We start from the raw sequence: 19,164 nt of genomic DNA on the forward strand, positions 1-19,164 counted from the left end.
CTGTACAGGACGTTCCTACACAGCACGGTTCTGCACAGGACGTTCTGTAGTATACACTGCAGTGAATGGTTACCAGTTGTTACCAGTTGACGTTTGTCTACATGTGTACTGAGATATGAGGGTGGAAGTCAGTAATAATAAAGAAAATATATGTATATTGTGAATAATAATCAATAAAATATATATGCGCATGTATCGTCAACATCCCTAACTGCGTTATGCTTCAAATTACGCGATATAACCAACCAATTAGGCAACATTTCGTCAGTAGTGATAGGAAAAATCATAAATAAACTTTTCCCCAATGTAACAAGCAAACGCGAACGTTGTAAAGACGATTGGACCAAACGTAATACAATTTATCATGGGCTATCATGGAGACAAAACTGTAACCAACTTACGGATGGCGTAAATAGCTCACAGAACCCATCAAACAGTACAAATTATGACACAACATCAAAGTCATGTATAAATATTTCAGATAGTGACCACATTGATTTCTGTAAAATATTAGATTCAGTTTTGCCAAATTGGCCTGAAAGATTAAAACTTTTTCTCACATCTCAAAGCGATGCCTTTGTTACAAACCTAATGGCAACAGGTGGAATAAAGATATAATTCGTCTGTGTCTCACATTATGGTGTCGTAGTCCAAAGGGCTATTCTGACCTCAGATCAAGTGGATTTATAATCTTACCTTCTGAACGAATTGTACAGTGTTATAAAAACTCCCATCGATCAGATCTCTGACACTTTACATTGGATGGTGAATGAAGCCCGTATTCATAACCTTCCCGTTGAGGGATATGAGGGTGGCTTAATTCTCGATGAAATGTCTATACAGGACGACATCCAATTAAGCAAAAAAGGAGGAGACCTTAAGCTGATAGGTTTGAAAAATGTCGCCGATGAATCTGTTTACATGGATGTGCTAACCAGTCATGATAACAGCCCGTGTTTGGCAACGTATGCACTTCTATTAATTTTTTGGGGTCAAACTGGCTTCAGATTCCCGTTTCCACATTTTTGTAGTACGGGGTTGTCATCTTCAGAACTGTATGTTCTGTTTTGGAAAGCTGTCCTATATTTAGCTATGTATGGGTTTACTGTCACTTTCGTCAGTCTTGACGGTGCCCAAACTAATAGGGATTTCATGAATATTCTTCTTGGTGACGGTACAGATGCCACATTTACGGTCTGTAATGTCTACAATCCAAATAGTCCGAAAATATCCATCATTATGGACTTTTCGCATGTTATGAAAAAAATCAGAAACAACATATTAAAAAGTGGAACCAAACAACACCACAAATGATTACTGACAACCAGCAGCACAGCCATACAATGGGAGCACTGGTTAAAAGCTCACGAGTGGGATCTATCAACTAACCCATGTCCAATTCATAGAAAACTTACCCATGATCACTTTTTTTTTACAAATGAAGCAAAAATGCGAAATCATTTGGCTGAGGATGTTCTGAACACTGACATGCTTCACCTAATGATGCAATACAAAAGTAGCTTTAGAGCAAATGACGGACAACATTTGGATAGTTCGACAGGACTTGTACAACATGCCAGTGTTCTGATAAACAACTTCAGAGACAGAAGACCAATTACTGATGTGTCTGACAAACGATTGAAAGAGAATTCAGATTATCTAAATTGGTTTTTTGAGTGGGAGACATCATTTGTTGCCAATTCTACTATAAAAACAAAGAAAAGCATTTGATGTCTCGACAGACACGCCAGGATCTGTCATCACTTGTGGTTGGTTGACTTCAATGAATTTTGCTGTAGTAAGTTGAAACGGTCCAGCTCTTCAATTATTGCCAGTTTAATGAACAGTGATATCATTGAAAATTTATTTTCTCAACAAAGATCATTGCACAATGAAGCAAACACCAATCCCAGCTATCTCGAATATTGCAGAACTATAAATACTGTGATACTTGGAGAGTCGACTATATCTGAAAAAAAATCGAATGTCGGCCACAAGGGTGCAGATCCTTACATGTTTAACTGTCCAAAACCACTGACATCAAGGAAAAAGGTTAAAGTAAAAACACATGGTGCATTGTCATAAATATTAATGTTGTGTGTCACATTTTTATACATATAACATTATTTATAATGAATTCAAATGTTCAGACCAGTCCATAAAACATATTTTTTGTAAGTTTCCCCTTGATGTTTTTTCTAACAAGGTAGGTGACATAACAGTCGCTAACCTATATTAAATTATTAATTATTATTGATACTGAACATTTCATTCATCGTCATGACAAATACGAAATGTACCATGTTGTTTTTGACTTTAATAAGACACGTTTTGTGCTTTCTACATTATACAAAACGTTTCGCAGACCACCAAATATGACACATTGTATTTTGGTTTAAAATGTGACAACATTGAACATTTACTGTCTCCTTTGAACATAAAGAAAAGGAAATAAATGTTGTATTTAACGACGCACTTAGTAATAGTTAGAGGACGAGTAACAATACTTTATCGGTGTATAAAGTTAGTGTCGCACGAGACAAAGGCGAGGCGTTTTCCGAGCGTTTTCTCGTGCGACACCACCTATATATATACGCCGATAAAGTATTGTTACGAGTTCTCTAACTGTCTTAGAGCAGAGCCAAAATCTCGAGCTGTTCGGTGAATCAAGAGGTACACGAAGTGTACACTTTATATAAACTGCACAGTTCGTGAATCTGCAACTTGTACGTGCAAATAACATAACAACAGCTATATATAAGAAACTAGAATTTTGAACGTTTTTTATTTCTAGCTGTTGAACAACATGGACAGTGATGATGATATTTGGTTGACACAGGCAAGTGAGGCTAGCGAATGTTCTTTATCTGACATCGATTTATCACAAACACTAGATACTTTTGAACGAATTCAAAATATAAAATCTAAATCTCCCCCAAATGCTAGATTTGCTTTTTGTAACCAAAAAGGGATTGATAACATAGTAGATAAAAGAATTCCCCAGAAAACAAAGGAAAACACAAAGTGGGGGTATTCCATTTGGGTGGAATGGGCAAAATCCAAAAGCAGGAGTCTTACTGGTGACGAACTTTTTTCGTCTGTCCCTCTTGATTTCGTTGAAATATCGCCACAAGAATTAAATTATTGGCTTCAGTTTTTCTTCGTTGAGATTAGAAAACAAAACGGAGAAAAATACTCCCCGCGCACGTTGTACCAAACTGCGTGTGCTATTCTTCGGCACATGAGAGAAAACAGTGCGAGAATGGATTTAAATTTTCTAAATGATCAGGATGAAAGATTCCGAAAATCATGGGTAGTTCTGGATTCCGTAATGAAGGAACTTCATGCACAGGGGTTAGGGGCAGATGTGAAAAGGGCATGTGCGGTTTCTAGTGAAGATGAAACATTGCTATGGGATCGTGAAGTAATAAATTTCAATTGCGCAGAAGGTTTATCATATGGTGTATTTTTTTACACATGCAAATGTTTTGGATTGAGAGGTAGGGATGAACACCGAACTCTCGACGCTTCTCAGTTAAAAATAGGAAAAGATGAGGAAGGTTGGTATATACAGTTTTTGGGTAGGGAAAGCAAAAATCACAAAAATGGCATAAGACAAAGACATGTAGAAAATAAAAATATCAAACAAAGAGTTAATCTAGCAGACCCTAACAAATGCATTGTTAGATTATTTGATACTTATCTCCTACACATCTCTCCAACTGGACCATTTTATAAGCGCCCACTTGCTCCATCAGCCACCGAACAGATTCGTTTCAGCAGCCAGACAATAGGCATTCACTCTTGGCAACTATATGAATCGAATGTTCACAGCAGCTGGACCGCCAAATAAATACACGAACCATTCTGGAAAGGTAAGTGTTTTTACTTTACTTTTGCTATTTTATGGTCATAATATCTGAGTGAACCGGTCTCGGTGGCGCAGTGGTTAAGCCATCGGCTCACAGGCTGGTAGGTACTGGGTTCACACCCCGGTACCGGCTCCCACCAAGAGCAGGTTTCTAAAGACTCAATGGGTAGGTGTAAGGCCACTACACCCTCCTTTCTCTCATTAACAATCTCACTAACATCTACTAACAACCACTGTCATGACCAGACAGCCCAGATAGCCGAGGTGTGTGCTCATGACAGCGTGCTCGAACCTTAATTGAATATAAGCACGAAAATAAAGTTGAAATGAAATGTCTGAGTTCCCTTTTACAAGGGAATTAATCCATTTACGGGGCAGGATTCACCTCCATGTTAGAGCAGTCACCTGATGTGGTTTTGTTTTCATATTTGAACCTCTTCCCCACAACTCTTATAACACAGACCACAGTATGAGGTATTCTTTTTCATCATAAAGGTATAGCTCATGTGGGGATAGCAAGTTTCTTTTCTATCTATACCATGTCAAAATAACCATGTTTAATCATGTGTTCACAAATACCCATTTCCAGTAAAGCCATATTAATTGATATAACGCATACAATATAAGCCATTCATTTTCTTTCAGGTAACCACGGCAACCACTTTGTTCAATGAAGGTTTAGAGAAGGACTTGGTAAAATCTCGCACAGGACACCGATCAGATGCAGTGTTGTTTTATAGACGACCGAACAATGGGACACTGAAAAGAATTTCAGACATACTGTAGCCACCGACGTCATCAAAACTCCAAAAATCGGTATGTGTAAAGTATGGTCTTCTTAGCAATTGAAAGTCAATTCCCGTTTTATTTTTGTCTTTTATCGATAAACCTTGGTTTTATATTTCCTGGATTAGTTTCTGGATTGTTTTAAAATGTCACTTTCTGATATGTTTTAGTGTGTACATTGTGATATATAGAGGATACTCCCCGAGTGTTTTGTGATATCATAATTTATCAGCACGAGTTGATAAAAGTATTAAAAAATGCGAGGCTTGCCGTGGATTTTTATATTTTTATCAACGAGTGATGATAAATTATGATATCACAAAACACGAGGGAAGTATTTCTTTAATCATCCATTATCATTCTGTCTACTTTTGATCACTATTATTAATAAACATTTTAATGAAAATGAACGTTTGCCATGTTTTGGCTAACGTTATGACGTCGTGTAGGATGCGACGTTCCCTGGTAACGCAGGCTGTAGACCAATCAAGATTATAAGATGCGATATCTCCTAGGAGGAAATCACAGGAGAATATCCAAAATTATAATGCCAGCTATATCTCCTGCAAAAGCCTGTAATGGATGATAATATGCAAAGATAGGCCCGGAATTTTTAACACGTCGAATCCCCTCCCAAGATAAAACATTGAATCTGGCGCCACAAAAGGTGTAAAGCAATGAAAACAAAACTGTTGTTGTTTCAGGATGAAAATGCAAGTGTCGATAAAGCCGAGGATGGAAAATCAGCAGAAAAGAACACAACAGAAGTTCATGTCAACAAGGGCGACGTCCAAATCACAATAAAGCTATAAACTACATGCATATTCGGAATATAATCTTATTAACCGATTTGTTTGTCCTCTTTAAAAAAAATGTATATTTCAGTGAAGTAATAGTTATGACTGCACGTGCAGCAATACCGCTTATAAAGTGAATGTCTGAAGTACTTATCGGGATATAAATGTACTTCACGTGACCAAATATGAAGCTCCCATTGGACTAGAAATTCAGCTGTGCTCTAAATATAATTTATTTACGGTTATATGGCGTCAGACATGGTTAAGGACCACACAGATATTGAGAGAGGAAACCCGCTGTCGCTACTTCATGGGCAATTCTTTTCGATTAGCAGCAAGGGATCTTTTATATGCACCATCCCACAGAGTAATACATACTACGGCCTTTGATGTACCAGTCGTGGTGCACTGGATGGAGCGAGAAATAACCCAATGGGCCCACTGACAGGGATCCCAAACCGACCGCGCATCAAGCGAGTGCTTTACCACTGGGCTACGCCTCGCCCCCCCCCCCCCCCCCCCCCCCCCCCGAACATTGACAAATGTTGTCAGTCTTTGCACTTAAGACACAATTCTTGCAATGTAACCAACACTTGGGTTATTAAAATAACATTGACAACAATATGTGTTATGTACCTGTGTAACACACTATTTTTCACTTTCTAAATAATGGTATGATTTCATCAGTGACATATTTCTTACCAGTCAGTATTATCTCATCTCCTATCCATGATTAAAATTTCATGTACTGAATCCGTATTGACACATACCAGTTACGTTGTTATATAGCAATAACCGATCATGAGGTATTGTTGCTTCCACTCATTTTCCCTATTGATATTATATACAAGTTAAATAAATGTTGAATGCGTTTGTAATTCATTTGATTATATTTCAAATAATTGTCGTGGTTTGTGGAATGCTCTTCGTATTGTCAGAATAGCCCTGTGGAACCATGTCTGGGTTTGTAAATAATGTAATGTTTGTGGTGCAACCAGTAATTATATATAACAAAACACGCACATAACACACTGTTTTTTCACTATGTAAATAATAGTATTGTTCCTTCAGTGACATATTTCTTACAGGTTGCGTCATTATTATCTCATCGCCTATCTATGATTAGAATGTTATGTACGGAATCCGTAGTAACACATACCGGTACCAGTTACGTTGTTACATAGCAATAACCGATCACGAGGTATTGCTGTCTCCACTTATTTCCCCTACTGATATTATATAGATATTAAATACATGTTTAATGCGGCTGTAATTTACTTGAATTTTTTTTAATAATTGCCGTGGTTTGTTGTATGCTCGTCCACACGACATGACTTTATCTTCAATTACAGATAACAAAACACGCATATAACATATTTCTTAAATATATTGTTGTTTTTCATAACATACATTTCAATTGTTACCTCAGAAATATAGTTACATTCAGATAAAAAAGTACATCGTGCATTAACTAAGCTATGCAGATCATTACAACAGGAATGCAACTCTTCAAGACAGTAAATGTCAATGTGAGAGGCTAAACTGTACAAATGTAAGTATTTTTATAACTTCACGTGTTAGTTAAATTCACAGACGCTCACACACACACACACACACACACACACACACAGAGAGAGAGAGAGAGTTATCGTAATAGTATATTTATATTTTGACCGAACTACTTTTTTACATGAGTTATGATCAGCAAAGGAATGTAATATTATTCAAAGTTACTTATTATTTTATTTCAATATGATTATTTTTCCTGTATACAAAACGTTTTGTAGACAATTTAAAAATAATAAATTATGTTTTGTTATTTATTAACTATTTTCTTCCTGTGTATAGATAATGTAGGCAAATAGGCATTAAACACATGTGGACATACCATTCCCTGAAACGGTACGGCTGTAAAACCAAAATTTTAATTTCATTAGTATTTCATTTGTTTAAATTGCAGGATAAATAAAATAACTGTTTACTGTCTTAAGAAAATCAGTTTCATCCTTCTTAAGTTGAATGGCGAAAACCGCTTGACAAAGCCTCGCGGCATTCGCCATTCTAACCTTCGCAAGATAAAACTGACATCTTAAGACAGCAAACAAGTATTCTCTATATATTCTCTATATACATCAGCATAATAGTTGCAGTAAATTTCCTTCACTTAATGAACCCATATTGAATATCTCTAATAAATAGACATTGCTTACATTTCAGTGTGAAAACCATAAATGTGCATTTGCATTCTCTAAATGCTATGTAATTACATTTGTGATAAAAACATTTTGTTCACATATGTATATGTATATGTATATGTATATGTATGTATATGTATTTACATACATACAATAAATTATGTCATGCATTTACTGTGCACATACAAATTGTTACATGTAAATCACACATCTGTTTATATGCATTGGTAACTGTGTATATACATATATCTTTATGTAAATTATTTTTGTTTCATATTTCCATGAACACAAAATCGTCATTTAAATAACATATGTCATAAATTGAAACCAATTCTCAACACCATTGGTATGAGATGCATGCATCATCGTTTTTCATATCACTATCACCATCACCGTCAGGCTACTTTATTTTATTAATTTGCGTCCCTTAGTATGTATTACTCTTTGGAAGTTTGCAACATCTGTGTGAAGTAAATATCGGTACTAAAGGTTTATACCGTAAAATAAATTGATAACTATATAAATAGAACTTATGCATGCCATATTAAACCTTTTTACTATACATTGTTCTTTTCGTTTTTGTTTCAAAATTTCACATAATTAATTATAATTAAACAGTAATACAACGTAAAACATATGTTGATTTGCATACATTAAAGAATATTTACAGAATCATACATGCCAGCATAAAGTTATATTTAAATAACAAAGGTAACTACAGAGAGCAAGTAAGTATTCTGTGTAGTAAAGAAGACAAATGTACGCTGTCATTATCATTATTACGGCTTTTAATATGATTATCAAAGATGTTAATATTTGGAAATTACACTATGTGTGATCGCAAATCGGCAATTGTCATTAACAAATGCACTTAAAAATGGACTTTGAGATTACTGGACTTCCGTGACACCCCGTCTGGATCCGTAATTGTTTTTCCCTCTTAAAAATATTGTATTAGTTTTGTTTGTTTTTTGGCGGGGAGGGAGGGGAGTAGGATGTCTTCTGTATATGTAATAAATTACTATAGATTGTGCCCCCCCCCCCCCCCCCAATTATCGTCACTGCTGGCCTGTTGAATCATTAAATTTGTTTTAGAACATTTCACTTTTACTAGATAATACATCATAACATTCAATAGGTATAAAACAAATGAAATAGGTTCACTGAATGCAATCCTTACAAGTTATACACTTCTGCTATATGTACAGGTGCACATTTTGAAATTACATGTGCACTGCATAACATACGTGTAACATTACATGTATCATATCAATGTATTTATGTACATCCATCGAATTTAAGAATTCGTTAATGATTAATATGTGATCATGAAATGAAATCCATTATCAATACCGACAGACTTGTTACATATCGGCCGGCCTCGGTGGCGTCGTGGTAGGCCATCGGTCTACAGGCTGGTAGGTACTGGGTTCGGATCCCAGTCGAGGCATGAGATTTTTAATCCAGATACCGACTCCAAACCCTGAGTGAGTGCTCCGCAAGGCTCAATGGGTAGGTGTAAACCGCTTGCACCGACCAGTGATCCATAACTGGTTTAACAAAGGCCATTGTTTGTGCTATCCTGCCTGTGGGAAGCGCAAATAAAAGATCCCTTGCTGCTAATCGGAAAGAGTAGCCCATGTAGTGGCGACAGCGGTTTCCTCTCAAAATCTGTGTGGTCCTTAACCATATGTCTGACGCCATATAACCGTAAATAAAATGTGTTGAGTGCGTCGTTAAATAAAAAAACATTTCTTTGTTACATATCGCATATACCGGTATGACGTTGTGGGGGTTTTTGTGTGGGTTTTTGTGGGCTTTTTTTTCTGATATCATGGCATAAATTAACTGTCCATTTATTTTTATAATTTTTGTGCAATTGAAAACTGGTGGGATTTTTTTTTTTTTTGTTTTGTTGTATGTATGGATTATCCTTTGTAAATTTGACTGAGTCTTCATCGTTAAATTAATTGTGAATCAACTGACTGTACACCGGTTTTTAATTTTAATGGTAACATAGCTTTCTTCAACACCGTTTATGCACCAATATTTAATGTACTATGTAGCTCTCATAAAATTTGTCGGACGTTTCTGCCTCTTGTTTTGTTCAATTTTGTTCTTTTTATGGTCCTGATGAAGTATTTTAAATATCTTATTATATCAGCGTTATAAGGTATTTTTTAAAAAGCATATGATACAAATTAAACTGTAAAATTAATTTTTTTACTTAGTTTTAAATTTTTCTCATGTAGTTTCGTGTTTTAAAATTTACATTATGGGCGGGGTAAAATCCTAACTTCATCCTGGCCGGGAATAAAACGCGAATCAAAATGCTTAGGATAGGGTGCTGTTAAAACAAAATAAAACAAAATAAAACAAAACAAAAATAGTACTGAATGCTTATCGGACATTGGGCTTTCAATTACAATGCGTAACCACCGTATCATGTATTAGTGTCATGTTTTGTTATCCTGTCATCAAGCACCTATGGTTCTGAGGGCCTTGTCCAAAGCATCTTACGAGCCCATAGTTGGTACATTCTTAGAGATTTTGACAAGGAAGACGGTGTTCCTGCTGGGGTTCGCTACGGCGGCGAGTGTGTCAGAGATCCATGCTCTGGATGTGGACATGATGCAGTTCCCTAGAGACAACACGTCCGTTTCACTGGGCCTTCTGATTAACTTTGTGGCTAAGAACCAGCTTCCTGCTCAAGCGCAGCGCACCTACACTGTCCAAGCACTCTCTTCCATTGTAGGTTCCCACGATGTCGAGGACTTGTCATTATGTCCTGTCTGAGCCTTCATGCATTACATCGAGATAACCAAGTCTTTTCGCAAGCATCGAAAGCGCCTGTTCCTCACATGCAACCAGAGTCACTTGAAAGACATCACTAAGAACACAGTGTCTACCTGGATTTGGTCTACGATCCTGTGCTCTTACCAAGCTGGGGGATTCCCTCCACCGTCGGCATGTAACCCGCATGAATTACATGCACTTGCCGTCACGATGTCGCTGCACTGCAACAGGGTGTTTTGGGGCCACTGACTCCATCTTCGCTAACTAGTATCTACGAGATGTATCCAACGAAGATGTCGAGGGATTCCATCATCTGGTCCCGTGGTCATAGTACAAGCTCTGGTTAACACTGGTCATCCTCGTCACCACTAATGTTTGTCGAATTCCGGATTGCACCCCTAAATGTCCAACGAATCGACAGTTGAGGACTTGACTTTGACAATTTTGTTTTTGCACTGGTTGATGACAAGGCTTTTGTCAATCTACTGCACTGCACATTGACCATCTGTTTCCACCCATTTGAGCTAACAATTCACTGTTTACTAGTTAGAAAAAACTGGTGGTTGTTTGGTTCAATGTTCTGATGGATGCACCCATAATATTATTGCGATTGTTACTAATACAACAATGGCGTAGGAGGTTACCTAACTCCTGCATCCCTGGTGGCTACACTTACCCACTCTGTCAGAACCCAATTGCTGGAGGATGCAATTGCGAGTCTATACCCAGTATACATACTATACGGTTTCGTTTCCTCCACACAGCTGATGGATGCCACCATTACCACTGTCAGTATTAACAGTTTTGGTCCCGGGCATCCCATGAGGGATGGGCTAACCAAGGAAGGCTGGCCTTTTTCTTCCACTGTGTCAGATTACTACCGGTCTATGGGGAGAAGACGTGTGTATCTTCAGAGTACGGAACCCACCACCTGCTTTCAAATGCTACACTAGTTTGAGGACAGGTGATGTTGAAAAGAAATGGAGAAAACGTAGTGTTTTCTCTTTTATAGATACATCACCTGTTCTCAAGGAATGATACCCACCCGGCCTGCCCGCTTCCAGTTCCCCGAGCGATCCTCTTGGGGAAAAAAAGGAAGTTACAGTCACGTGACCGGGACAGGAAGGGGTGCGCAGTAAAAGAATCTTAGGCCATCCCATTGGCTGCTGGGATGTTCGAAGCAGACTACTATCGTTGGGGGAATATGCACTAGTTTGAGGACAGGTGATGTATCTATAAAAGAGAAAACACTCCAAGTTTTCCAAAGGTTTCTCACATTTACTGACTTTGCTATAAAGCTCTTCCACTTTACATGTCCATGCTATTAGTCTCATTAGGTCACTGCCTAGCACTATAAAAATCTGCTTTCAAAGATTCAAGTTCCTCACAGGTACCATAAATACTATCCAACTTTGCAAGTAACATCCACTCCTGAAAAAGACGGTACCTTTGCTGCATCGCCTCTAAGTGACCTACGCAAAGCTTGAACAAGCACACGTTCTGGATAGCTCCCTTTGTTTATCAAACACTACTTCATATCTCCAAACATCATAAGTAGCCTCACCGTTACCCGTTTCACCCATAAATACGAATAATCTTGGTGGTTGGTTAATGTTTGCCAATGCAGCAGTCAATTGATTAATTTCACTACTTGCCTTACCAGGAACTGGCCCACTAAACTTAGATTCTCCTCACTAGGTATGCCACCCGATGGTACAAGAAAATCTAGCATCCAGTTTCTCAACTGTGAAGGATTATCTGCCTTTGGTAAAGCCCCATATATTTTAATGTTTCAATTAATCTATCATAAGCAGACTCGTCAACTTCGGATTCCATTCTGGACTCAAAAATAAAAGAAAAAGGTTGCACCGAAAGAAAAATAAATAAACATAAACATAAAACACAATACCCCATGGACACTAACGGGACAATACATTAATTACTAAATGTTCTAACCCATTATCTAGGGGAAAATATCCTCAAAATATTTTTTTTTAAACTGTTCTATTTCTACTTTTTCTATCTTTCAACCAATCTTTTAGTGACTAATTAAAATACACACACACACACACACACACACGTGTGTGTGTGTGCGTGTGTGTGTGTGTGTGTGTGTGTGTTCAGAATATCAAGTTCATAAATGTTATTGTTCACTATTAGCACAAATAGTTCACAAATCACCAGTATATCACAGTAACCAACCAGTTCATCACTGAATGGTTCGTACACACATCTGGTGAATCAGTTTATGAATACACTGTCACCAGAATAAGTTTTAGAAGTTTTCCAGTTGAATCACTGAATTTTATAACTTACTCAGTCCACAAGTTAAACACATGAATGCAAAATTTATGTTGTTATTCAACACAAAGTTCAGGTTACCTCAACATGTTACACAAAACACACATCATGTTATGACGTCACTTGGATGTTTTAACCACTCGTGAATTTTCTTGTCCATATGTCTTCAAGACTACAGAGGAATTGGTGTTCCTTACTGGACACCGTTTCCACTGTTAATCACGAGTTTTATAAATCAAACTTGTCACATATTACCATGTCCACCCTTGGAACCATTTTGGATATAAAATGTGCGGATGGTAATAAACGTCCTTACTTGGGGGTATATAGAAGCAGAATTAGACACTTTTTGAGTTGAATGAAAAGAACACTTTGCCTTGTTTGTTGTTGGTTGTTCCTACAAGTGTTTACATCTCGAGAGTACCAATTTTGTTGGGGATCAATGTGCTGACACCTCTTATGAACAGGTGTAAAGAGAGTACTGGTTCAAAGTTTTTGCAAAAATTCCAACATCCAAATTCCATGTTATCTAGCTTTTCGTAGTATGACACTGGCAGAAAAGGATTTGATGAAAGCAAAATGACGGATAGGAATTGTAAATAGTGAAGAAAGGAAAAATGTGATAATTCCTCCCAATAGTGATGTTGTCATTAAGGAATTCGTTAATAAACAGATGTTTCATCCCAGGTCAGCTGCAATTGTTCAATCATGTAAGGAATCTGTATTTCCAAATGATGTTGATATATATTGCACCATCTTTGATGATGTATGAATTTGGAATGAATAATTCGGTAGATGTTCATATTTCCAATGTGACTATCAATGCTGTAATAGTGGCCCCCAAAGCAATATTGTGTGAAATTCAGCCAGTTACAGTTGAAGATGCAGTTGTGTGGATTCTCTGCAGATGAATCACTTATGGTAGAGAACATTTATTTGAATAAGCTGATGAGCAATATAAGTAGGGGATTGATTTGATTTCCAAATTTGCTGATGTATTTTCTCACAATGATTTAGATTTAGGACATTCAACAGCTGTTAGACATAGAATAGATCTGGTAGAGGCTACCCCATTCAAGCAGCGTCATAGGCGAATACCCCCCTGCAATGTTTAATGAGGTGAAGGAACATTTGAAGCAGTTGTTAGCTTGTGGTGTTATCCAAACGTCATATAGTCCTTGAAGTTCGAATGCTGTTCTTTGTCGAAAAAAGAATGGCAAGTTAAGGATGTGTGTTGACTACAGACAGTTAAATAATATCACAGTTAAGGACTCATATGCTTTGCCTAGAATTGATAATTTGGCTGGGAATAAATATTTTACTAAGTTGGACATGAAGTCTGGGTATTACCAGGTTGAAGTGTTTGTGGAGCATAAAGACAGGACTGTTTTCACCGTCCCCAACCAATTCACCTGTATGCATTCATTCATTAATGAAAAAATTTATATAATGTATTTAGGTAAATAATTATGTACTTCTAAAAAGGTAAAATATGGGTACGAGATCTTTGTTTTCTCTTCTTCTTCTTTTTTAATTATGCCACTATAGATTTGTTGGGTGATTGGACATGCTGTTGCTTTGTATTTTGCTTAGCTTTTCTCGGAGATTTTGCTCTGGATTTTGGGTTGGGGTTTTTTTCTTAATGCGAGGTTTAAAGCGATAGAGAATGGGGATTTTTTTCTTCTTAGTGAGAGGTTTTAAGCAATAGGGCAAGGGGATTATTTGTTACTGCCCCTCGTTTTTAAAATGGAAATTTAAAATGTTATCAAACTGAATGTGAATATAATTACTATTCACTATATGGATACATAGTAGTCTGGTCGTTAAGTCGAAAAGGTGGTCGAACCCGGAATTTGTTTTTGTATAAATGATTCTGGTATCATTAAAAGCGCCGTGTTTTGTAGAACATCATATCCAAAATCCGCTAAAATCCGCTTTGGGGAATTTGTTTTATAAATAGAGGATAATAAACGAGTTACCAGTTATTATCAAATTTATGTCCCGAGTGAAATAATTTTCATTTGACAAATGAAAATTATTTCACGGGGGACATAAATTTGATAATAACTGGTACCGAGTTTGTTATTCTATTTATTACCTCAGCTATTTTTTCTCTAACAGCCTTTATTTTCGACGCACATGCACGAATGCCAACCTGTATAGAAACAAAGTAAACCACTTTACGCACTGTTCTGAGAATTGCTATAATTTTGTAATTTAATAAAGTTCATAGATAATTTTCAAAAACAAGAGTTCTCTTTTTCTGCTACAAAATCTATAAGGAATTTCATTAAAATGACATTTTGTTATAAATTTAACACAAAAAGCGGAGAGCCGTAAATGCAAACTCTTTAAACTACATGACGTCATATTGTGTTTGCCAAATCGTGATGACGTCATATTCAGTACTGACAAGGTCATTGGTTTGTAAGCGTCAAATTGTCCAATAGTATTGTTCGTTAGACCAATGCAGAATATTTCTCACTGAGAAAATATGGAAAATATTTTCCCTTTTATGAGTGACCGCTGGGGTAATAAGTGTTTATATTGTAAGACATTTTAGGAAATATAACAAAATTATGCCAAGTGACGTTACGTGCTAAGTCATTTAACCTGTGTCGGCGATTGACAATACAATGGTATCTAAGTGTAACTACGTACGTCACAGAACACGGGCGTCATAAAATGTCACGGTACAACAAAACCGTAATTTACGGTGGCTGATTTCCGCCCAAACAAATAAATCACTACTTTTAGTATGGCGTTTTAATGCAGTAATAGGGCATTATAACGCCGTATTACAGCGTTATAATGCCCTCTTACGGCGTTATAACGCACTATTACTGCATTATAACGCCCTATTTTACGGCATATTAACGCCATAATTTACGGCGTTAATTTACTATAATAGTGTAGGGGCATATGCAGCTAAAATAGGTCCCGTGGGAATTTCATGTTAATTTTTGGAACCAATGATATTAATAATCATGACTGTATACAGATTCAGAAAAAAATATGGTGCCATTTTTTCTAACGAATATCAAGGTCATTTTGAGGTCACTAAAGGTCACCACTATAAATCTTTTCAAGGCGCTAATTGAAATAATGTGTCACCGTATACTGTCTTTAAAATACTGGCATGTAGTATGTTAAAAGAAAGAAAACCATGTAAACTACATTAAAACATCAGTAAATATTTGTTTTATTGTTGTTAGGGGCGGATATAGAAATTTGAAAAAAGGAGCACTGGGGTACTACAGCTATTTAGTGGGGTATGTTAAACAGACAAATTCTGGGGTACAAGGGGTAATACTCTTTTTATGACATACTAGTATTTCCTGTATTGTGACAGACTGTTAGGTCAAATACTACTTGTTAGTGACTATTTTTTAAATGCAGCAAAGGGCCATCATTAACGTACATTTGCCCATTTGGGGAGGGATTTGGGCATTACAAGGGGAAGGGGTACATACGCCAAAATACATTATTTTATTGGTGTAAGATGGATGCAATCAATGCTCCTAATTGTATCCGATGTACTTTTCAGCGTGAAAGATCAACGTTGTCCTCAACATGCGGTGTGTGTGTGTGTGTGTGTGTGTGTGTGTGTGTGTGTGTGTGTGTGTGTGTGTGTGTAATGATCAAATGTACAAAACATGTACCTGAGGAGGGGTGATAAAACAATACTTGATTTTGAAAAATAATTACTTTATGGATGGTCTCCAGTTAGTAGTCTGAATGCCCTACTACCTATTTTACAGTGGAAAGATTGCACACATCTATATCTATCTATGCTTAGTCGATGCCCACATTGTACACACTATCAGAAATGTGTGTGCACCACTACGTCTGAGTTACACTGAACAGACCCTTTTTGACAGACACTAAATACATGTACCATTTTTTTAAAACAGAAACTGCAAATTTGTGGTTAATTTGACCAAATATGATATAACATCTAGTAGTTAGAATATTTCACACCCACCCCCCCCCCCCCCCTTTCAAATTTCTATATCCGCCCCTAACAACAATAAAACAAATATTTACTGATGTTTTAATGTAGTGGTTTCCTTTCTTTTAACATACTACATGCCAGTATTTTAAAGACAGTATACGGTGACACATTATTTCAATTAGCGCCTTGAACAGATTTATAGTGATGACCTTTAGTGACCTCAGAATGACCTTGATATTCGTTAGAAAAAATGGCACCATATTTTTTTTCTGAATCTGTATACAATAATGATTATTAATATCATTGGTTCCAAAAATTAACATGAAATTCCCACGGGACCTATTTTAACTACATATGCCCTTACACTATTATAGCGAATTAACGCCGTAAATTATGGCGTTAATATGCCGTAAAATAGGGCGTTATAATGCAGTAATAGTGCATTATAACGCCGTAAGAGGGCATTATAATGCTATAATACGACGTTATAATGCCCTATTACGGCATTAAAACGCCGTACTAAAAGTATTTGTTCGTGGTAGGAAGGTGTGGGTAAACATAATATAAGATTGCAACTTTTTAGTACTGCGTTATAACGCCATATACAGCATTATAATGCCCTATACAGCGTTATAACGCCTTATTTTACGGCATTACAAAGCCCTAAATTAGAGCGTTGTAATGACGTAAAATAAGGCGTTATAACGCTGTATAGGGCATTATAATGCTGTATATGGCGTTATAACGCCGTACTAAAATGTTGTAATTTTGTTTGGCGGAAACCAGCCACCGTAGTAATCAATATACCGTAGTTTAGAAAGCTGCAATTTAATCATCAAATTAATTTCCTTGTATTATACCGTTTAAAGACAACTTTAAAAAAATATTATCATCAGTTTGTATTCCCAGTAACATATATATTTCCCAAAAATATAGCCCTTTATAATAATGAAAACAACAATATACTTTAATGTTCATGCTTAGAATATAAGTATATGTATATTTAATTCATTTCTGTTAAGGTATTGCAGTACTTTTGATTGAGCTACAATATTGCCAGATTTAATTATAAGTGATTCGCATTGACGACACAGTACCTATAGTATTCCAAAGTACACCAACCTTTTCTTAATGGGTGTGTAATAACATTAATGCAGTGTGGTTAAAGCTGCAATCTCTGTTTTCAGTCTTATAAAATCAAATTCTAAGTTCAAATACAAGCATAACTGCACTTTTAATTCACTCGCGAGCTGTCGCCATTAACGCATATCGTCAAATGCTTACTACGCACTTCGAACAATTCTCGCCATCTTGAAATGCAACAGTAGCTAAACCGTGCTATTTTTAGCCGCATTTGACGTCGGTAGGAGCCCGTCAAAAGTGTCCCACTTTCAAAATACTGGGTTTATTTTTAACTTGGAAAAGCCAGCGTAGCGAATCCAATGCGGAGTGTGGCGTCTTATATGCACCAAATGTGACTGGATTAAGTGTTCTAAATGCTTAAATAATAAAAATATTCCAGGGAGTGCCGCTTTACGTTTGGAGGCGTTAAAGACGACTTCTCATCTTTTATAAAGGCAAATTTAAATTAATTTCTTAATAAATAATAAAAACCTTGGTAACCCCTGTCCAAATCCACACCTGGTAACATGCATTCTTCCCCAGAAACGCCTAGCCGACCAATGTATACTCTTCAAAAAAAGTAGGGGAACTCTAATAAGAATTTACAACTGCCAAAAATGTAAGGTATATTAGCTGTGGGGAATGGTTATATGATAATAGTGAATTAATTGGGCCAACATTACAACCGGTAGTTCAGTATCACAGTAGGTTTTATGACCACCAAAGATCTTAAAGGACGATTGGGGTCAGAAGTGAAATTTGAAAGTTGACGTTTTTTTTATCAGTAAATAGCAAATTAAAACAATAAAAATGACTCAAAACAAAACAATAACAATTGTATGATCAACAGAATGAAAAGGATTGACAGAAATAATGTTCCACAGTGATTAATGGACATTCCTGGAAATTGTCAAAATCGAGAATGACACCCCACGCACGTGTTCGGGGCAACTGCGTGATGCACGTGCAAATTATGGAATGTGTTTCGGTGTGTTGATAAACAGACCTGAACGTTCTTTACTAGGATGTCTGTGGTCAAAACGTATGTTCGGTCTAATAGTTGATATTAACATTAATATTTCAGGTTCCCCTACTTTTTGAGAAGAGTATATTATACATTATCTGCTGCCAGTAAAAATAAATAAATTCATTATATCTGTTAAACATTCATTTTCGTGACACTTCGAAGGTCAGGGATAGGATACACCTCACCCAGGATCCGCACCTGGTAAAGTAATTTATTTTAACACTACAAATAAGTTGGGGGGTTTTCATAGTTTGAGCCATATAGGCCTAGGCTACTTTGTATAGTCTGTTAAACGCACGATTTTTAAGACTTGT

The 19,164-nt window shown here is 36.6% G+C and overlaps 1 long non-coding RNA gene across 1 annotated transcript; it reads left to right on the forward strand.

Annotated features, from left to right (window-relative positions):
• Window positions 1-3,426: 3,426 nt before the first annotated feature.
• On the forward strand, window positions 3,427-5,485 carry LOC121367329. The gene is made up of 3 exons (XR_005957366.1): window positions 3,427-3,875; window positions 4,517-4,687; window positions 5,362-5,485. It is a non-coding gene; the product is annotated as an uncharacterized LOC121367329 (long non-coding RNA).
• The last annotated feature ends 13,679 nt before the right edge of the window (window positions 5,486-19,164 follow it).

This window comes from Gigantopelta aegis, chromosome 3 (genome assembly GCF_016097555.1).
Source record: "Gigantopelta aegis isolate Gae_Host chromosome 3, Gae_host_genome, whole genome shotgun sequence".
NCBI lineage: Eukaryota > Metazoa > Mollusca > Gastropoda > Neomphalida > Peltospiridae > Gigantopelta > Gigantopelta aegis.